This window comes from Copadichromis virginalis, linkage group LG18, assembly GCF_057382275.1.
Source record: "Copadichromis virginalis isolate Kocher_CV1m ecotype Utaka linkage group LG18, C_Virginalis_male_GT1.1, whole genome shotgun sequence".
NCBI classification, from domain to species: domain Eukaryota; kingdom Metazoa; phylum Chordata; class Actinopteri; order Cichliformes; family Cichlidae; genus Copadichromis; species Copadichromis virginalis.
In genome coordinates this window covers 15263501-15286736 of record NC_140635.1, presented here as the reverse complement: position 1 = coordinate 15286736, position 23236 = coordinate 15263501, and the positions used below count along the sequence as shown (strand labels likewise).

The 23236-nt window shown below is 37.3% G+C and overlaps 1 protein-coding gene and 1 long non-coding RNA gene across 2 annotated transcripts in view; one reads left to right on the top strand and one right to left on the bottom strand.

Moving 5' to 3' along the window:
- The window catches only part of pde1cb (phosphodiesterase 1C, calmodulin-dependent b), a 162502-nt gene that overhangs the window by 73922 nt on the left and 65344 nt on the right, over nt 1-23236 (bottom strand). The gene's annotated exons all lie outside the window — the stretch shown is intronic.
- On the top strand, nt 7601-12270 carry LOC146687517 (uncharacterized). Its single transcript, XR_014916517.1, has 3 exons — nt 7601-7785; nt 8925-9047; nt 10310-12270. It is a non-coding gene; the product is annotated as an uncharacterized LOC146687517 (long non-coding RNA).

The window sequence follows — 23236 nt, the reverse complement described above, 5'->3', positions numbered from 1 at the left end:
GAGCTTGTGGGGCCTTTTCGGGTTGAGGATGGAGTCAAGCTCAACTCCCAGTCCTACTGCCAGTTTCTGGAAGACACCTTCTTCAAGCAGTGGTACAGGAAGAAGTCTGCATCCTTCAAGAAAAACATGATTTTCATGCAGGACAATGCTCCATCACACGCGTCCAAGTACTCCACAGCGTGGCTGGCAAGAAAGGGTATAAAAGAAGAAAAACTAATGACATGGCCTCCTTGTTCACCTGATCTGAACCCCATTGAGAACCTGTGGTCCATCATCAAATGTGAGCTTTACAAGGAGGGAAAACAGTACACCTCTCTGAACAGTGTCTGGGAGGCTGTGGTTGCTGCTGCACGCAATGTTGATGGTGAACAGATCAAAACACTGACAGAATCCATGGATGGCAGGCTTTTGAGTGTCCTTGCAAAGAAAGGTGGCTATATTGGTCGCTGATTTGTTTTTGTTTTGTTTTTGAATGTCAGAAATGTATATTTGTGAATGTGGAGATGTTATATTGGTTTCACTGGTAAAAATAAATAATTGAAATGGGTATATATTTGTTTTTTGTTGAGTTGCCTAATAATTATGCACAGTAATAGTCACCTGCACACACAGATATCCCCCTAAAATAGCTAAAACTAAAAACAAACTAAAAACTACTTCCAAAAACATTCAGCTTTGATATTAATGAGTTTTTTGGGTTCATTGAGAACATGGTTGTTGTTCAATAATAAAATTATTCCTCAAAAATACAACTTGCCTAATAATTCTGCGCTCCCTGTATCTACAGTGCTAGTCAATGCTGAAGTTCAAATGGTCTATCAGAATGTGTAAGAAAGGTGATTTACGTAACTTTGCGTGTGGCATGGTTGTTGCAGTGTGGCTTCTTACTATACTACTGAAATTGTTGCCTGATATGTAGGAAACAGTGACTCAGACAACTGCTTCTTATAGCTAAGCTATGCAGACAAGACAACATGTTGAACCGTGAAACAGATGGGCTAGAGCAGCAGAAGACAACACCAAGTGCAACTCTCAGTTTTTTCTTCCGTAATAAACAGTGCTTTTCTTTTGCAGTAAAAAAAACGTCTTGTCACTGCAACCTTTTTATCTGTGTTAGATTATGGTGACATTCTGTATATGAACGCTTCTTGCAGCAGACTGTGACAGCACTGAGCAGCTCCTTCAGTGGGAGACTGCGGCACCCACGGTGTGGGACGGAGAGATTTCGCAGGTCTTTCCTCCCCACTGCTGTCAGACTCCATAATAAAGACTTTAACTGATCAAGCACACACATCCATACATATGCAATAATACTAAGTGCAATAATCCTTTCTGTCATCGTTGTATTTTTACTCAGTTGTATATAGTATTTGTATTTGTATTCTATTTTTATCTTATTGTATATTTATTTTATTTTATTCTACTGTATATAGTATTTTATTTTATTCTATTCTGTACAGTTGTGTACTGTATTTATTCTTATTGTATTCTAATTTTTGCCTCATAACTTTTGCACTGTCCACTTCCTGCTGTGACAAAACAAATTTCCCACGTGTGGGACTAATAAAGGTTATCTTATCTTATCTTATCTTATCTTATCTTCTTCTTCATGTCTTCTAATGTTGGACACGATGTATCATGCTTCCTTGAGGTTTATTACCAACTGTAGATATCTGACCCATCACTGTGACTTGTACTTAAGAGTAAAATGGCCTTCTTTGGCCATTAGAAGACAGGGGCATTGGTACACTTTTATTTACAAAGCTATGCTAGGATTGCTGCCTCCTTATATTTGTACTTTGGTCACAAGGACAAATAGTGGTTCTTACTCCTTGCGTTCAAATGATCAGCTGCTGCTGTCTGTTCCCCTTGTCCGCACAGAGTTGGGTAAGAAAGCCTTTGTCCACTCTGCGCCTTTTTCGTGGAACCTGTTACAGAAAGACTGGAAACTGACTGAACTGTTGTCTTTAAATGTTTTTAAAACTAAACTCAAAGGCCTACAGACTGCCTCAATAATGTGTAATTGTTTTGTGTAATTTTTTAACTTTGTTTGTTCGTATGTATTTGTTTGGAAATGTGCTGCCTCTTGGCCAGGACTCTCTTGAAAAAGAGGTTTTTGATCTCAACGGGACATTCCTGGTTAAATAAAGGTTAAATAAATAAAATAAAAAGAGCAGGAAACTGAGACTCGCCAGTACTGGACACCAGAATATTGGAAAAACACTGAAGTCTCCAGATGAGGCTTGACTTCTGCTGTAACATAAAAATCATGACAACATTGATCCATCCTGCCTTGTATCAACTGCTCAGGCTGGTAGTGGTGTAATGATGTGGAAGCTATTTTCTTGTCATATTTTGAGCCCCTTAGCACCAACTGAAGTGTAGCAACTGTGTGATGCTATCATGTCATTATGAACCAGAATTTCTGAGGAATGCCACCTTGTTATATCTATGGCACAAAGGATTAAGGCAGTTCTGAAGGTGAAAGGGGATTCAAACCAGTACTTACACGGTGTACCTAATAAACTGTCTGGTGAGTGCAGAACTATGGGAATGTGGTTAGGCTGAACATTATTATTTTCATTACCGGCTATTATTAAACATTGATTGAAATGTCAAAAAATTCTAATAGTGATGATAAAGTATTCCTTCAGATGGAGGAATAGTAGACAAATGTGTTCCTGTTCCCCTTTTTTCTTCTTTGACAGCATTTTTGCATGGCAAATGACTAATCTGTCAACTAATCACTAAAATTGTTTAAGATCCAGATGCTTTCACTATGAAAAATATGCTAATTACTAAAAAGCCCATATGCTATGCAGCAGTGACACTTCAGATTAAAAGTAAAAACTTGAACAGGTGAGAGGATATTATCATAAGGATAAATAGAGAGTAGGTCTAGCCCAAGAATATGGCCTTTTATATGTATATGGAGAGAGAAAGAGATAGATTAGTAATGTTGGAAAAAGGCAAGTGCACCCTTACATTTATCACACCTTTAACTTCATAAAAGCAGAATGAGGGCTTCCAGAATAAGTGACAAAGTTTTGAATCTCCTGAACAAATGACAGATGATACCTGGTTTCTTTAAGCCTATGACATCTGATGTCTGGTGCTTTCACTGATATTAAATACTGTGGTTCCATCATGCCACATTTCAAACAGCTCTTTAAGGCTTTTATAATTCCCGTATGGGATTAAGAAACTTCTCAAAATTGTTTTAAATAAATCACATTGTGATTACATTATCATATTCTATTCAGAACAAGAGCAAACTGCTTTAAGACAGGATCTGCGCGTGCCTTTTATTGGAGATGTAGGGGACACAGTTCACACTCAGTTCCAGTGCACTTAAGCAATGTCTCCTGTTTGACAGCTCAATATTTTACGGGCACCTGCAGTCAGGCAGGGTCAGCTGGTAATGCCTGACCTGTAGGAAGTGCATATCCAAAGTACTGGAAAAAAAAAAATCCTGGGATTTGTACTTGAGCTGTCATGTTGTGAGAAATGGAGCTGCAATGCAACGCTGAACATGTCATTACAAACTTCTGTATGTGAACTGTGAGCTTGTGCAGGCTAGGAGGTAGATTAGCACGGCGCTCTTCCTGGTGTTCTTGACTGCAGAGGACCGGTAGAGAAAAAAAAAAATGCATTAGCATGAGCATCAGAGCCAAGAAAACACATTAATAAAAATCTTTACTTCTAGCTGAATAAAAAAAGTTATACATTTGTCTGCTTTTAATTTGAAACCAATTATTGAAGTTTTTGATTTTTTTTTCAGCATTGTGTAGGACATTATTCATTATTCATCTACAATTATATAGCCTCCCACCAAGTAAATAGTTTAACTCCTAACATCCCTGAAATTGCGTAACAGATGCCTCTTTCCCCACAAAACTGTCAAGTTTTTAGCAGCCACTGGGTTAAGCTGGCCTGTGACGGAACGAAACAAAGACATCAGCCTCCAGCTGTCTGCCTCTGTATCTGAGAGATTTATTTGTTTTCATAGGGGTGAGCACAGAGCTCTGAGAAGAGATTAGAGTTGGAATTCAGGTTGAGAGTGTTTTCCTCCCCTATTCTTATGGCCTCCAGTTCTTTGGCCTCAACTGACCCGCTCGGAGAGAAGAATGGAAAAGGACTGAAAGGACTGGAGCAACCTAGTGTCAAACTGAAGCAGTGTACAGTGTGACTCCACAATCCTCAATTTCTCTATAGCAGTTGTGACAAGCAGAAGTGAGCATGAAACAAAGAGAAATTAAACAGCGGAGCAACGTAGTAACGTAGCAACAGCAAATCTCCTTCCTCCAACAATTGTTTTGTCACTTAAAGCAAAAAATATATACTCCCCACGTGCTCGCTAAATGAAATGTATTGTATTCTGACCTAACTCATCGTGAAAACAGGTCCAATTCTGTTTCAAGAAGCTGCAGCAAAAACCAGAGCCTATTATCCTCGCAGCAGAACACAGAGGAGGGGATAAATGGGGCTGGCTGAGGAGAAGGAAACGAGCAATGCCGGGATGCAAAAATTGGTCACCGCCTGTGTTCCAATGACAGTGTGTAATCAATGGCCTGGGGTCAATGTAATCACCCAGGGAGATTAGCGTGCTTTCAGAGAACACACACAGGTTTTGGGCTGATAAGCAGAACAAGGCCTGTAAAAACACAATGTCTCAGTGCAGCCTCTGCCATTATTTGTGACTGCAGTGTATAAAAGAGATTCATCATTAAAATACCGTAGTCATGGGACATCTATGTTTTAACAAGATTGATGAGGTGAAACAGCAATCAGAGGGATGGTATAATTTGAACTGGTGGCTGATAAACAACAACAAAACAGCTCAGTGTTTAGCTCTGATCAGCTGAATTGAAAAAGAAAAAATGAATAGCATCCATCCGTATAGCAGGTAACCAACCCGAAGAAGATTTTCACATTGTTTCTATCAGAGCAACCACTGACAAGTAATCAGCTGTGTTTGAGTTTGGCTCCTTGTAGCCAAAGGTTTGCCTGCAAAGTATGCATGTTACTTTCTTAAAGTCATTGTTCACGCTCACCAAATGGTCCCACACGTTTCTGTGGTGTAATAGCTAGAGGAGATTTTCATAGTTCACAACCAAAGCAAGACTTGTGCTACATACAGTACCAGACTGGCTGACAGACCTGTTTTGGTTTCCAGTCATCAAGATCGAGATTTTCTTTTCTCCGTTACATACGCTGTAAGTATGTGAAATATAGTAAAGCCAGAAACCTGTACTCTGATAATAAGTGGAGGGACCAGTAAGGTAAACGATGTATGTCCTGACATACTCGGTAACTATGGCCACTTCTTGTAGACTCTACAAGAAGTGGCCATAGTTACAGAGTTACTCTACAATGTAGAGTTTTGAATTTAGTCTTTTCTGTGATTAAACATCTTTGACTAAAACTCTTCATCATCAACTAATGTTTACTCAACTATTAAGAGGCAACCCTAGTATTTTAATAGGCTGTGGCAACTTCCTAGTAATGTTAACTAAAATGTTATATTTTAATTTGTTATATGATAATCCACTGTAGGATTAAGGGGAAGGCAATTTAGGCAAGATTTTTCATTTAGGTTCATTTTCCCTTTATATAATCACACTTTTAAATTTAACAAATGAAAAAAAAAATACATTTAATGTGGTTGATTGAGCAAACTTAAGAAAGCCAACACAATAAAATATATGAATTTTAATCAGTTTAAAAATACATGGGCCAATGCTGCCTTGGGATTTAAAAATCTAAAGGATAATGTAAAGGGCAGACAAAAAAGAACTGATTTGCTCCACTTAAATGTTGTTAAACTCTTTTTCCCCCATTGTGTTTTGTTGTGGAAAATGAGTAAAAGTCTTAATTATATGTAAATATAAATGTTAATGTGACACCCACACTGCGTTGGCAGTCTATCAGTTTTAAGTGGGAACATCGACAGCAGGCTCAGCCCGAATGTTTCAGTTGATAGCTCTAAATAAACTTACAAATACTGCTACAAGCAAGCAAGCTCTAAGCAATATTGGTAACTCCTTCAAAAAGTCCCAATATCTGTTCCAAACAAAGCCTCTCCTGTGGGAGGGTTGCAAATGACAGATATGACAAGAAAGGCGTGGGACAGAAGAAACCTTAAAAAAGATCAGTGGTTGGCTAAAAGCAGCCCACTCATGTCAAAGCCTGCCAATCAAATCCACAAGATGAAGTTAAAAAAAAGAGAAAGATACCTTCAGTAAGACTGCAAATATAAGAAACAAAGTAAGAGAGACAACCCTTTGGTTGAACACACTTTGTGTACATTGCAGAAGCTAAAATATACATCCAGTACTTTCCATTTAATGTAGCATAAAGACAAAAGCAGAATGTGTCAAAAACAATGCTGCAGATGCAAAACAAGATTGCAGACATTTAGTGATTAGACCCTGTAATATATTTACTGTGCAGTATTCATCTTTTGTGCACCAATCAAAAACCCATTAGCTATTTTGAGGAGGCACACTGTCGCTTTCACTGTAATCACTGAAATAAACAGAATTAGCAATGCTGTCAGACACAATAGACCCTCAATGTAATACCAGAGCATTGTTCAGACCCATTGCTGCTGAGATTATAATGTTACTGGATACAATGTCACAGTGCTTGACACGATACACGTACATTTTTTCTTCGAAAACTGTCACAACTGTATTAGTTAGTTAGACAAAAAAAAAGAAGTGCATATGGCATTTAATACTATCATCACAGTCTTGCGTATTTCCTACTCTTGGGGAATGACTTAAGTCAACCCAATATAACTTGGGAATTTATTGGAAACAACTTGGTTAAATTTTGTGCCTATACACAGAATAAATTGCAATGTGAATGTGCTGAAATACATATTTCTGATATATTTCATAACTGCATTTACATTAAAAAGGAAGTAATCCATTATCACTTGACCTCAGCCCTGCGTGCCACCACCTTCAGCAGTCAGCTCTATTTGCTTTAAAGCTGCTCCAGGAAACATTTTCGTGGAAAACAAATATTATATCTAAAGTGGATTATGAAGGACAAACAAGGTCATCCACCTTTATCTCAGATGCTTTAAATTCTTCACTGTCTTCTTCTTCTTTTTCCAATAAACATCCAAATGTATAGTGTGAGCACTGGATAGAGGACTCTGACAGGTGGCAAAACAGACTGTCTAGAGTTGACACAGCAATATGAGTTATTTAACATATTCAGTCCAAATAAGAAACACTGGAATTTGGAACATTAAGGCAAATGTGCATATGCTTCCTTCATGGTAGCACCAATATGCACATAAAACTGGAAGAAAAACCAGTTCAGCAAATTCCAGCCTGCACAAAGAGAGTCAATGAGAGGCGGTGAACCATTTGGCATCAGGGCTGTGTGGGTGTTTGATTTACCAGCAGCCAAGTCATCATTTTAAAAGGCTGAGCATTCATCTGCCATATGGGCTTTTATTGTACCGCTTAATTCTTTATGAATTTCCAAGCTCCATGTGAAAAACAAGCACTATAAATTCACAAAGCAGCCTACACTGTAAAAAAATCCGTAAAAATACAGTACTATCTACTGTATAAACGTGAAGGAATTTTCCGTATTAGTCATTTACAGGTATTTTTCTGTATTTCTCAACTACTGCAATGCATTGTGGGAAAAAGAACCCAAAAAGGAGGGAAAAGTAAGCGCAAGAGCAGCCATTAGGCTTCTTTCAGGCTTCATCTGGATTTTGGACTCTGAAGTTGGAGAAACTGCCTTCAAATTTCTGTGGTAAGTATTAAAACTCATGTTTCCTTTTATCAAAATAATAATTTTCAAAAGACTCTGCGTTTTTATTTAGAAAGAATTGTTAATTTATTTGTTAACTGGTTTCGGCTGTCTCCAGACAAGTCAGGAATATTTTGCTGACTCATTTTTAAAAAAATAATTGTTATTTAGGTTTAACATGACTTAAGCTTTATTTTAGTTAATGTTAAAATAATTTTTACTGTGATACCACCAGTTTTGCCCTTCAGTGGCTGAACCAGTTTTCATAAATATTATAGTTAGCTGTCTGTGTCTCTCTGGGTATTACACAGCTGTGACTGCTAACTAGCTAATTAGCGAAAGTCAGCGATGTGGATAACTGGGGAAAGTGAGAACTTATGGTCCTAGAAATTATTCTAGGACTCTCATAAGTACTGTATCAATACCCGTGTTTTACAGTTGGCTCTACTGTACACTTTAAAGGGTTTCGGGCAAAGTTACACTAACCCTAGTTTAACCCTCAGACCTTCCCGGCTGACGCTAGCAAATGCTAATGTAGCATTAGCTTTTGCTGATGATACTTTAGCAGCACTCTGATTTGGGCTGCTAAAGTAAATACTTTTAGCTAGCTGACCAGCATAGATTATTTCGGTGGTTAACAGACTGTAGTGGTAATATTATTGAAAGTATAGTTTCACCTCACCACGTGTCTATTTTGTAGCACATAGAAATGTTTAGTTAATATTTATAGACAGACACATTTTCCCTGTAACTGTGTTTTTACTCCAGCATTTGTTGAAAATGTAATTTATGAAATGTTGAGCAGCATTTCTAGTATGTGGAATATTTTTGTCACCCCACTGTGCAAATATGATTAAATACTAATAATTATTACTAAAAAAAATTCAATAATAAATCAATAATAACTATTTCTTGATTGAACTATAATGTAAGCGCAGTGCTGGTGTGCAGGGGCTTTATATGCCTTGTCTATATCAAGCTTTTAGCCAAATATAAGCAGAGATATTTGTATCTTTCTTAAAAATCCAGATCCTTACAGATTATTTGAGAAATGGTTCAACAGCTATCACTACTTGACTCTAAGTCCTGCAGTGGAAAAATATCCCTTATTTCACCTTTGATCACACACTTTGGTTTTCCAGTGCAGAGCAATGAAAGACTTCACCAAGTGAAAAAAAAGATGAAGATACAAGCTGGTAATAATCCAGAGCAGCTGGTCTCAGGAAATGAAGAAAAACCCTGACCACCTTCTCTACAAACACAAGGTGAGTTTAATGTTGTGGTTGATTTCGTTTTTCAAGGTATGCATGTTACTTTAATTATAAACTGCTTTTGTTGCAACAGAATGGTGTTATGTGTATGCAACTCTACGTGAATTATAATCCTTTGTAGGGCTGTGTGATATGACCAAAATCTCACATCCCAATATAAGACATTTCTCTCCTGATAACGATATATATCACAAAATAGTGCATTTTCTGTAAATTCTGTGATTCTCGGGCAACTCGACTTATGTGAAGTGTTTTCAGTTGGGCGTCGTGTACCTGGAGTCGAGTGTTTTGACCGATGCATGAAACTATACATTTTTAGACATGAGTTTAAACGGCTGCCATTTTCTTTCTGAGTATTTATTTCACGGCGTGCTGCGAGGAAAAGCCTGTTCTAACGTTTGAGTCTAAGGATTATTTTGAGCACCTGACGGCTCTTTTTTGCTTTTCATTCGTAAACTCTCTCCATACTCTTTCATGTGATTCTTGTGTAGGTGGTTAAAGAGGTTTGTCGTGTTTGAGTGGTGGTGGGGACCAGTTTGTGGCATAATTTGCATAGTATAGCTTTCTGGGGCGTGTCAGACTTTTCATAACCAAACCATGTCCATGCTACAGAGGTAGCCCCTCGTTTAACAATAAGGTCCTCGATTTCTTTTGTCTGGTCCTTCTGATGGAGCTAGCTGGTTCTGCCTCATCCTCGCTGGTCATGCTGGTATTCTCTGTGCCTTCATCTGCGTGGTGACTGTAAGCGCCATTTATAGTCACTTCATGTTTTTATTTGAGGTCATTTGTTTGATGCATATTCTGAAATTTGATGTTTGGGAATAATGTACATCATTTGAGCTTTATTGTGAAAGGTTTATGTGGAAAATAAACAAGCGGACGGCGGAGCCACGCAATGGTTTTACCGTCATTGTTGGTAACGAAAGTACACGTAAAAACAGTCACTTGTCCGTCCATAGTGTGGTTATTTTAAGTATAAGAGAAAGAGAGAACTTTAAGAAATTAATATAGCCACTACAGTGACCATCAAAATCATGAAAAATATATTGCCATAAACAGTTTATTTTGCAACACCACATAACAAACAATAGTGTATAATATGAAACATACACATTTTTATATTGTCATCTGATATAAATCGTCATATCGCACAGCCCTAATCCTTTTTTGTTTATGTTGTTTATGTTCTAGGTAAAAAATAAAATAAAAATACAAACTTTTTAAAAATGACTTGTTGTTTCTCTTTTTTTTCTCAGAATAAATTGCGACTAGTCTCAATGGCTGACTTGGAGGAGCAACACAGCGACACGTTAATCCCGACTGCTGCAGTTCCTGTATGAACTGAGCAACTCTGAAAATCCAAGGAAAAGCTGAGTGTATTTTACTTAAAGCTCAGATGGACCTTGATGGACTAACATGCAGGCTGGATTCAGGACTTTGTCACACTGGTATATGAAGAGTGGTAACAAGACTTTGTAGTAATTTGCCTTACTATTGTCTTATTTGTTGTGATTTAGGGTCTGTGCGCACAAGCAGAGGTTTTTGTTTGTAACCGTAACCTTGTTTTCAGAGCCTTGTCTAACATTTAATGGTCATGAAATATGTCAGACTTTTTCCTCTACTTAAACAGCTAAGAGCATTTGAACACCATGGAGAAAAAGGTGTGCATTAAGGATTTTGAACTATGATGTTTAAGTGTTGTCACTGCTGAGGATGACACAGATCCTTATTCACTACGCTGCTGTTTACAGTTTAACTTTTCATCAGAACAAGCACTTCTAATTGTACTTTGCTCCTCACTGACAAAACAAGTCCAGTAAATACACTTTTATCTTTAAGTTTGGGACAGTGATCTGTCTTAATTTATTTTGTGTTTTAGTTATCATATGGTGAAAAGTCCTGTGGTTATCCATCCGTCCTGTTCGAATAAACCCAAAGTTCAGGAACATCTTCTTTAGATCTGTTCAGTTTTATTCATGTGGCACCACTTAAACAGTCAACAAATTTTGACTCAAGTATGTTATATTTTAAGGTAAAGAGTTGTTCTCAGACAAATGTTCACACAAATGTGAATGACATTCACTTCATTAATGAAGTGAATGTAATTCAGTAATCAAAGGTGTTTGGCTATAACTGACTACATGTGTATACTGTATCATAAGTGGACAGACATGGATGTAAGCCACACCTTAACCATTTGGCTGAGGCAAAACTACCACAAGGCAGTGATTCTAACTAAAAGGTACTATGGATATTATTAAATGTGAACATATAGTTAAATATGACATTTTTTGTTTGTCAGGTGTCCTGTTTGAAGAAAACACTTGGTAGCCACTTGAATGAATGTAAATAAACACATTTACATGAGGGCAACCTGATTTTAAGGAAATAAAAATGCTCAAATTTGAAAGCTTGTGAGTTATTTTGTTCATGTATCAGCTGTTTAGTAGTTTTATGACAAGATGGATGCTGTCATTATATTTTAGTATAGTTTTAGAGTTGAGGAGAATAAAAGAATATTTAACATTAATTGTACCAATGTTGTTGTGTACGAAGCACAAATTAATTTAAGTTTTAATTTATGAATTTTTGAGTACATGGTGTACTAGGTTGTAATTGCATAGAAATGTACGTTTAAGGATATAAAGAACTATATTTAATGAGTTACAGTGAAAAGAAGTGCTTGGAAATAGTAATATAAACAGAAATTTCAAATTTTCTATTTACGGAAAATATCAGTTAATGATACAGAAAATATACTGTGAATAAACGGAATCTTCCGTTTTATAGCTGAAGGAAATGTCCGTAAATAGTACAGAGAGTATACTGTAAATCTACAGAATTTTCCGTTTTATCGTTTACAGAAAAGTCCGTCAAACTTCCGTAAAAAAACAGAAAATGTACTGGCAGAAAATTACCAGGACATTTTCCGTTTTTCTACGGAATATTTTTTTACAGTGTAGGAATTTTAATTCATGCAGACCCAGATATCCAGATAAAGTTAACTTTACGGTCGATAATGTTGTAAGAGTGAAAAATGGCCCGAGTCAAAAAAACAAAGCAGCTCGTGGATCAGAAAGTTGTAAGCTGGTGGATTTTTTTGTAACTGAATTGCTCACTTCTGTAGGTGCATATATACATATGAACATTTTTTGAAGTGTATCTTAGACAGAAGGCAATGAGAATGACATCATTTTTAAATTGAGAGCATGGCAGAAATAACTACCACTGAGTTCTGACATGAGTTTATAGCGTCTAATAATTTGAATGCATTGGTATAAGTGTGTTTTAGCTGTTGTATACTCTGTTAATGAGCAAGTGTATTTGTTTTGAATCTGCAAGAATCAAAAGCCCTTGTAAATACAAACTACGTTTTCTTTAATCCCAGTAAATGATTTGTTGAGTTCTGGGAAGTCATTTGTTCTGCAGGGAAATAAAACAAAGCCCGCAGCTTAACAAAGTGGTTTGAGTGTGTGTACAAGCAGCATTACAACACAGAGACCGTCAGCAGTGCAGACAGCAATACTGAACCCTGAATACCTGTGCGAAGTGAAGTGGGCCTGAAGCACCAATAAAATAAATAATTTAAAATACTGTATCATATCATATAAAAGAGTACCAAGCAGTTTATTAGAGTGCATATCTAATGATACATACCAAATAAAATTAAGCGGTCATGTTCTAGGGTTTCATCAGGCTACTTCCTGTCAATCCAATCTGGCAACAGTGCTCCTTTCTTTCCAAAAATTACATTTCCATGCATACAACCACAGAGAATAACAAGTCCTCAAACATGCATGAGACCTGAAAAAGCAGACATGGCCAATTAATGCTGTCTTTCCATGACTCACACCATTATTAGGTACAAGCTGGGGAAAAAGTTTAGTGATGGAGATGAGGTCAAACACAAACAAATGAACTTGCGGAAAAAATGCGAGCTCACCGGAACGTAGACACAACTGAGGGATCGCACAATTAAGGATTTAATGGACTCAATAATGACAGTACTATTGTTCGTCTTTTATTTTATGCCTCAAGTGACAGCTAAGAGAAGGGTTTGAGTAACACATTATGGAAAAATGAGAGCGCTTTTGAAGCTTGATTAGCAAACCTTTTTTTTCTCATTGCAGGAACCAGTCAGAAGCCTGGTGCTGTTAAAGACACAAATGTTTGACACCCTTAGAAATATGCTATATTTCAATAAGTGATTCTTTTTACAATAGACCAAAGCAGTCAAAAAGTTATTACCGCTTCTCAACACATTTGATCCTGGCTCTTAGTCATGTTTTCTGTAGTGCATAGTCCACTTTTAACCTCAATTTCTGCACTTGAGCTGTTAGTATGCTTTTGCCATTTAACAACATGCATATTACTAGTTTTCTAAAAATTGCCATTGACCTCTGTTTTAAAGTTGTGCATTTTAGTAAAGCTGAAAATTTTTATTAAAACTGATTAAAAATCAACATTGTTTTAAGGATTAAAAACACTGGGCCACTTCTTGCATTAAAAATATGAAATGGTTTTCAGATATGACTGACTGTATTAGTATTGAGATAGCCCTATTATCACTTAATGCTTGCTTTATCAAAGACGATCTGTTTCACTGAAGTTTCAAGTCAGTGCAAATCAAAGCACAGCCATTGTTGCACGTTGCACAAAATGTGGCCTGCTTTAGAAATTAGTCAGCAACAAGTGAAGTGAAACAAAATTGTAATACCTGTGTGGAATCAGAATAAATCACCTATGCTTTAATATGCCATTTAACAGACTTTATTTATTTTATTGTTTTTTGTTTTTTTTTAACTAAACCCTGAAACCTTTGTTTCCTGGTAGTGTAGGAAGTATGTTGTTGATAATCACCACTGCGAAACAACATGTGGTTCATATTTGCATAAATAGCTGGAAATGCAGCACCAAGATAACAAGCCCGTGTTTTTCTCTCTATTATACTTGATTAGCAGAGCCAGCAGAGTGAAGCAGCTCCATCACACTACCTCACAAAAACTCAGGTCTGTTAAAATGCAACAGACAGGCATGTGAAACTACGGAAACCTTGGTCTGTAATCAAAGTTCATTGACCTGACACAACACAAGCCAAGTGCATGGAGCTCAGTGAGATTCTGTACAGCTCCTGTAACTCTAACCATTCACACTGTATCTACATTATATTCTTCTACCATATGTCCTATGCCATATGTGACATGAGTTTGAGTTTACTCTAGTGACCATACCTATAGTACCAGTGGCGATGTCAAACATGGTCTCTCCATGAACATGTGTCAGTAGCGAAGTGTAATCCCTACCACACTGTAGTGCGTGAGTTGTGTAATCCCATAGATTAAAATGCATCCCATGACCTGTAAGGGTCTACAGAGACAGAGGAGAGGGAGAGACTGTATGTAGATATATTGTATAAGACTGTAATTAAAAACAAGAACCTTCATTTAACCTGCTGTCATGTTACTATTTGCCTAGTACTCTACTGTAACTGGACATAACTGCATGTTGTAGGTTGAAAAATCAACTATAACAGAAAAAAAAAATCACACATTTGAATATTTGGATGTCATTGAATATGCTTGAATGAGCAGGATGATTTTTCACTCACATAAACCATTCAGATATGAAAAAATGGATACAGATCAGAACAGAGCTGCTATTCTCAACTTAATTTCTGATTCTGAGTCTCCAATTTGTAACCAGCAGTGGGCTTCAGGTACACGACTGACTGCCAAAAAAATACAGAGAATGTGCGTAAGTGTATGTTTACATACACACATAAAACATGAGTAAAATGGGAGCTATTCAGCCACCTGTGTCCTGGGAACACATCTTTTCATGTCAGACACTCAAGAGATAGTGGAAAACACCTTTACACTTGTGTTCTCATTCTTTCGTAGGCACTACTTAAGCAATTCCAGCAATACAGACAATAACCAGCAGAGTCATCAACAGAAATTTGAGCAACAAGCAACAAGGATTCCACTTGTGGAAATGTTGACAAGGCTTTTCCCACTCAAATCCAAACAATCCCACTTAAACAAACATCTTTGAACAATAATAGAATTTTTGGACACACTGGAGAACTGGCTGCACAGTTTTATAAACACAAATATTTTCCCTCGAAAAAGAGATGTTAATCTCAAGGGACTACTTAGTTAAATAAAGGTTGAATAAGGCATTATAGTCATCCTTTCCTTGATATGCTGTTGAGACTTTCTGTTACTAAAGTATCTTCAACTCACAAAAGTTGACTCTAGAGGACCTCAGAAAGTGCTCTGTGATATCAGGCTCCGAGATGCTGTACAAGAGTAGAAGATCTACTAATTTCAGTAAGTTGTGAGGTGCCGTAACTGCAAGCCACACGTTTCCAATTCATCAACCAAAGCGTAGTAACATGATGCTCTGAGCCATATGTAGAAATTGTGATTTATTTATTTTTTGATTCAGAGGGTGCTAGCTATTTGACTTCAATCATGTTATGATCGAAGGTGTTGATCTTCCATAGTTTTTCCACCAGAGGGCACTCTGCAAGTTCCCTGTTGGCAACACATACTTGGAATGCCACAAACCACAAACACAAAATCCTGGAGAATCAGCTAGTGTAAAAAAGTATTCTGTAAATTGTTGCAACAACAATACAACATTATTTTAAACTACACATAACCAATGTTGGGGGAATCTGTTTGGCAGATTTTATATGTATGAAGGGGAAAAACATATCAGCTGACATAGCAGGTTTTTACCAAACATCCATGTCAGTCTTAAAATCCTATATCAGTCAATACTTTATACATACTATAAATAGCCAAATATTTTACATACAGATAAGAATAAAAGTCCAGAAAATGTACTATTGAGTTCATTTTGTATTTTGAGTAAACATGGTTTTGGTGTGAAAAGCCAAAATAAAAATTTTGCCTATTGCAGGACCGAACATGGTTCTGTTCTAAAATAGGACCATGTTTGGTCATGTTTTGTCTGAACATTCAGAGCTGTCTGCCATGTTCTGGGTTCATAACAGGCTCATTAAATACCAGTAATTCACTTACAACAATCTAATAAGGCAAAACATCTAATAAGACAAAACCAGATCTTCAAAGGTCATTGAATTCCCATGTGAGATAAGTCATGCAGGCTAGACACTAGGAAGGCTTTCTGTCTGTGATAGCAGTGTTGCTATAGTTTGCAAAACTAATTCTAAAAGTACATGTTTCACTGCTTTAAATCCCAACACATAGCTGTCTTCAAGAATCACCAAGCTAATGAGTGAAAGTGTGGTTTCTCCTCCTAAAACTGCCACCAGGATGTTCTTGGGCAGTTTACTGTATTGAACCTCAAGCTGCTTCAATGGTGCTGCTCTGTTGCCAACAGTAAATATCAGACAACAACAAAATCAACGTAATGAAGTTAGTGCTGAGTAGGCTGGTGCAAATGGAAATAGAAATATATATATATAGAAAATTGAATATTCAGGTAAATCCTAGAACTAGGTTTATAGCAGAAGCGCACAGCCGCATAAAGAATGTATTTGAAAATGAGATCTAGGCACTGTGCAACACTTTGAACTTCTTAATGATCTAAGAATAGTAATTAACCCAGGAACACTCCGGTTATTTTTAGGAGCCTTTCCAGAACTGACTAGCCTGTGCCACCCTGGATGCCAGTAACAGGTGTTGCCATTGCGAGTTGCTACTGCTAGGCTAATGGTTTTAGCATGGATTTTCTCCGAACTGATGGACTCGTGGGCAGAGCAAACTCAAATCTCAGAACAATAACAACCAATTTAGGACAAATAAACCATGTGAAAACCTTTTCGCATGCTTTGGAAAGCAAAGGCAGCTTTACACAATCACAGCTGAAGCTGAACATTCTGAATAAAGCCGTCACACAGAAGGATAAAAGTAGTTCACAGAAAATAAAGGACATTCACTGATGTGTACTAGGTCCCAGTCAGATGTGAAGTAACCCTATTACCTTCTAGAATATAACATTAAATCAAATCAGAGTGTAGAAATATTAAATGGTATTATTGTGGCTTATATCAGTAAGGAAGGTGGACAGATATTAACTTATATGGTAACTTATGGTAAGGGGTGGGATTAAATAAGTGTGCACTTCTTCCCACTCCTTTTTGATATGTAAGTGAATCAGAAAAGGTGAAGCGATACTGTAAGTGTATTTTGCTTTATTTTGTATAGCCTTTCTTTTATCTTTTCTTTTCTAAATGAACTTCTGTTGTTTACATAACAGGAATAAAATGATTACAAAAAACAAGTTTATTTCAGTAGTTTTGTAGATTATTAAAAGGGAAAAATGCTTAACATTTTGAGTAGCACTGCAATAGTGCTTTAAAAAAGATCATCTATGGGCGATCGTGGCTCAAGAGTTGGGAGTTCGCCTTGTAATCGGAAGGTTGCGGGTTCGAGCCCAGGCTCGGACAGTCTCGGTCGTTGTGTCCTTGGGCAAGACGCTTCACCCGTTGCCTAATGGTGGTGGTCAGAGGGCCCACTAGTCCGGCAGCCTTGCCTCTGTCAGTGCGCCCCAGGGTGGCTGTGGCTACAATGGAGCTTGCCATCACCAGTGTGTGAATGTGTGTGTGAATGTGTGTGTGAATGGGTGGATGACTGAATGTGTAAAGCGCTTTGGGGTCCTTAGGGACTAGTAAAGCGCTATACAAATACAGGCCATATGTCTATGTCATGTAGTGATGTATGTTGATCTATTTCTGTATCGTCTATGCAGAGATTGATGTTTTATAGGTCCAAGAGACTTTAAAGAAGCCAACACAGAAATCTAAAAAAATTGAACCCAACCTATTTTAACAGACTTATGCATCAAGAAAGCCTATTGGTTGATCCATCTACGATATAAAGATACTTTTTAGTCATAATGACCCCATAACTCTGGGCCTCATCACTGATATATTTTTTTCTTCAAAGGCTTTTATTTATGGACTGAGGAAGTGGCTCATCTTCTTCTTTGCTCACTGAGTTCCTCTTCAAGCAGTTCATTGAACATTTTTACCTCTTTAAGCTCGTAATGAAGCATTTGAGCTATAAAACTCTTCATTTATATTTTTTCTGCTTCAAGCAACTCTTTGATAGCCTGTAGGAAACCCTTAATCAGAGCTGTTCTATGTTTTCCACTCCACTTGCACCTCTTAGCCTTCTTGGCCCTACAGCTTAAACCCTGCTCTTCTATTCAGTTGCCTGACAGATGGCTGCTTCTTTCCCTCTTGAGCCTTAAGTTTCATACTGTGCTTCATTATTTTCACCTCCTGGAGGAGTTTGAAGTCCACCGTGTCAACAGACCTTTCAACAAAAGGTATTGGATTTCAGTGAAAAGGTCAGCTGTCTCAGGTGGTTTGCCTGAACACGAGCTGTCACTGGGTGTGGACTGAAAAAGCTATCATTATGGTGGTCATAGATCTGTTTGTGAAGTATCTTATCTGTCTGTGCTGAGGGCATTATTATCCATTTACCATGTGTTTTTTTTTTTTTAGCTTTTCCATCAGCTGAAAGATGTTTGCTTGACATATGACTTCAAAAACTACAACCGAAAATACTACAAATGAGCTTTTTGCACTGCACAGCTTTAATTTATTCTTTTATCAATAAAGATTTATGCTCTCTATCCCACAGAGAGCATTCAGTGGTCACGCTGGTCACAGGTTAGATGAATACAACAACAACTTAGTATCCATTATGTATATGTTTTTGCATGAAGCTAGATTAAACAGAGAGAGCATTAATTTAAATTTTACCTCAGCTGCCATTAACGCCATTAGAATATCTTCTTCCTGAGCTGAATGATAGTGCTGCACTATGGGGGTGGGGGAGGCTGGGTAAGACTTACATAAGAGTTGCAGATGTTGTTTCCTGTATTTAGCTAAAATGCAATATTTATTCAAATATTACTATGTTTAAACTTTTGTTTTATTTGTATATTTTTTAGCTCTAAACAAACTCTAAATTCCCAAGATTTAAGAAGTGATTTAATGTAAGCTGAAGCTTTAAATTAATAACAACAAGAAAAAAAACTTTTATTTTAAGAGATATTCCTGTGAGGGGAAGTGAGGCCATGTTAAAATTCTGGCTTGAATATTTTTTGTGTGTTTATTCTATTTAAATGTTTGTTGCTTTGAGATGTCCCCTTGTGGCTCATTTGTGCCTCCCTCCATTTAGACTCTCTGTTTAAGCGCCAAATAAAGTGCCACTCAGGTTTTCTGTTGGGTATTCCCCATTTTCAGGAACCAGGACTGACTTTAAGCCACATCATCAGATACCCGGCCAGCTTTGCTGTTGCCTCATTGATAGATGTGCATATTAGACATAAACGATTGATTTTCACTCTGTACATGTGCCATTTAAAATGCTGTCTGTAATATGTTTTATGATGACCCTGGTGAAAGCCATAAGGAAAATATATCAGTAAAACAATAAAAATGCTCTTTAAACTAAGTGCTGCAAGAGCTTTATCCTCCCAGAACCTCAGTCCCACCTGTTTAGCTGAAAATGCAAAGCAATCTACCTTCATTACTGTAATAAGCTGTACAGAAATGGCTGGTTAGATTGCAGCAGTGCCGCATTTTGGCTGCATAACACTGACAATAAAATAAAACAGCTCCATAATACTACTTTTTAATCATTTACACTATTGTCTGAATAAGCAGAACACTGGAGATTGGAGTGTGAAGTATAGCATGTACTGTTTAACCACCTTTTAAAGTTAATAAAGCTTTTTCTATTGGTAAAAAAAACAATAAAAACATTGGCAAAAGGACATGCAAGGCAGTAAGATTGCTCTTTGTTTACTCCAGGAAAGGCCTTGTAAGGGAAATTGGTGCATCACAATTGACTTTGACTGTCCTTTCATGAGTGAGTTCAGTGTGTTATCTCATGTAGAAGACCAAGAGGCTCTGAGAAGTGCAGATGTGAAGGTTTCTGACAGATAAAAAGGGAGGAGCTGTGATAACCTTATACTGTATCTACTGTAAAGGCAGTTACATCGATAAAGTAAAAATGGCATAGGTCACTTATGGACAGTGGGTCATATGCAGACACACACACACACACACACACACACACACACACACACACACACACACACACACACACACATGCAAACACACAAACCAATAGGCTAACGCAATGAAACAGGCGAGGTAGAGAAAATAGCGCTTACAATTAGATTATCTCTTTGACTCTAAGCCAGCGCTCCAACATAATAACAGATAGCACATAATGGCATGAGTCTATCAGATTATTACCACAGTAATCCGGACACAGTGATAGCTAACTATAGTTGCCCCAAAGCTATACAGACAATGAAAGGTGTTCCAACAGTATATCTTGATAACAGATATTGAAACCCATATCGAGATAATTTTGGTTAATTCTAAAACACAATGAGAAGGAGACAAAGGGAAATAAATAAATAGGCCAGAGGCATGATAGCACAGCAGTCTCTGTCTTTGTCCTTGCCACACACACAACACACAACCAAACAGAAAGATCAATAAAAGCTAAAAAGCGTTGCATTGTGGTTAGTGCGGTCATCACGATGTGTCCTTCAACCTCAGGGCAGTCAAGGACATCAGAGTGCACTTTGTTTAGCAATGCACCATTGCATATACACTTTGCACACACACGTACACAAAAAAGTCCTCACAACTACAACCTTTATTCCCAATAAACCACTCTTCAGTCCTGTGTAGGGGACTGGGGAGTGGTTCATATATAGACGTTTCATCACCCATGCCTGTAAAATACATTTAACAACGCTAAGCTGAGAATGCTGTTTTTTACCCACAATCCACTTAAAAACCCATAAACAATCTCTTTAGGCAAATTTGTTAAGCCTGGTATTCTCTTACACTGGTGCTGAGGGTGGTTCTCTGTATAGGACACCTGAAACCAATGTATTTTTATAGGAATTAAAAATTTGAAAAAACTCAGATCAGTCTATATGTAACAACATGATCATCATGATATTAATCAAAGAAAGGAAACTAGCATGACTTATCCACCTCTAAAACACCCAATCAGCTTGAAACTTCAAATAAACTTATCAGACTGGACAGAGTGTAGGAGTCACTGACTTTTATGTTTGACAATATCTGAAGGCGATAAGCTGTTTTGAAACTGGTGGTCTCAAAGTATTTTTTACCATAACAGCCTCCAGATTTTGTTCAGAAAGGTGTGAAAAAGAAAACAACTGGGTAAATGTGTCGAAAAAGCACAAGCAACCTGTTACCTGCTCTTTATAACTGTAGTGAACAAAGAAGCATCTCACGATTCAGAATCTTGTTACAACAGCAGAAAATCCTATTATGTTCCATTCCTGTCAGCCAAGAAAAGAAATTTGAAGCTGCAGTGGGCACTCGCTTACTAAGGCAGGACAGGTAAAGACTGGAAAATGTAACTTTGTCTAATAAATTGAAAATTTCTACCAAGAATGCAGATGCTCACCTCAGAACTTGTCATCTACAGACTGATTGGAGTGTGTGCGGAGACTGTTTTCCTGGCAAACTGTGCTTTGGGCCTTTAATCAGACAATCAATTGATAATCAATTATTCCTTGAATGCCACAGTCTGAGGATTGTTGCTGACTAAGTCCATTACTTCACCTTCCCTAAAGGCTACATCCATCAGCAGAAAAATGCACATAGTTATCACACACTGATTACTGTCTCACACTAGTAATCTCACACTGGTTTTTAATAGAACAAAAGGTTTGTCATGAAATGTATCCAATACTGTGTAGAATGGACATAAGGATCTTTTGGAATCATAGTTCTATCATTTGTACCAAATGTTTTGATTGTTTAACTTAAGACAAAAAGGAAAACTTTTTCATTTGATGTTGCTAATTAACTCAGTGGTGTACCTGCCCCCTCTTCCTCCGCTCAGTGGTGGTAATTGGACATTCACACCTTTTCTTTTGGTATGTTTTTTCCTGTGGATGAGTTTATGTACTATTCCAGGTGAGGTTCTGGCCTTATTTTTCTAGAAGCTCACAGACATCCTGAAAATGTTGTTTATAGCTGAAACCTGGAGTCTTCTTTGTGATGACAGTTGGTACCGTTTTTAAGATTTTGATCATTGTTATAAAAGTTATAGATATAGGTGCCTTACTCATTCCCAAAGGAAAATGTAGCCTAAAATTAAATTCAGTTCAGGCACTAAACATTTAAGAGAAAATATAAGGTCTACTGGGGAGAATCCAGACCCTGTACCCCAATATCACTACAAGCTAGAGGGAGATGTGATTTTGGGGTGAACTTTTCCTTTAATATGTAAACACAGATCTGTTCAGTGTTTTTTTTTTTTTTTTACTTTTTTTAATTAATTTAGCTCATTCTACATTCTACATGTAGAATTCATTAATGCAATTCTTTGTGTGTTTTTAATTACAACTGATCAATGGCAGCACAAATGAACAGCATTAAGGACCCCTTTATCACCTTATCATCAGGTGCTCTAATGCAATGCAAAACAGTCTTTCAATTATTACCTTGAGAAATGTTTACTTACCAACAAAAAATACATAACACAAAAAAGAAAAACCGAAGCAGTTCTACTAAATCAAACTATCTCTTTAAGCCATCTCAAAACACTGAGTGTCTTCATCAAACACCATGGTTACCAAAATTAGCATGCCATTTATGACTCAATTACGCTTCATTATATCCAGCAGGAGCAAGCAGCAGTGTAGTGATGAGAGGATTGTTGAGCTCACTGGAGACTCCTCTCCAGCCTCGTGTCTTTGCTGCTGCCCTGGGGGCCACTTATTTAGCTCAGATTGTTGCACTGAGGAAGGAAGTGCTAGTTAGACACAACCAGTTTGATGAGAGCCTTTGCTGATGAAGTAGCAACTAGCAGTAGACTCATCCTCACCTTCTACACATGGTTATTGTTCACATAAAAGTTTGTGTTAACATCTGTTTACAACTATGCACACTTATAGCCTGTTATAATAACAACATTTATTAAATGATCACATCTACTGCTTAGGATTCCTGTATAGAGGTAAGTTAAAGATTTAATAGTTTGGGAGTGGTAGCCTAATTGAATGCAAGCCATTTGAAAGCCTCGAGTTCTCAGAACAGCAATTTAACCTTGAGATTTAAATCTGAGCCAAGGTAGACCTGAAATGTAGAAGCATTCCATATCTGTTTA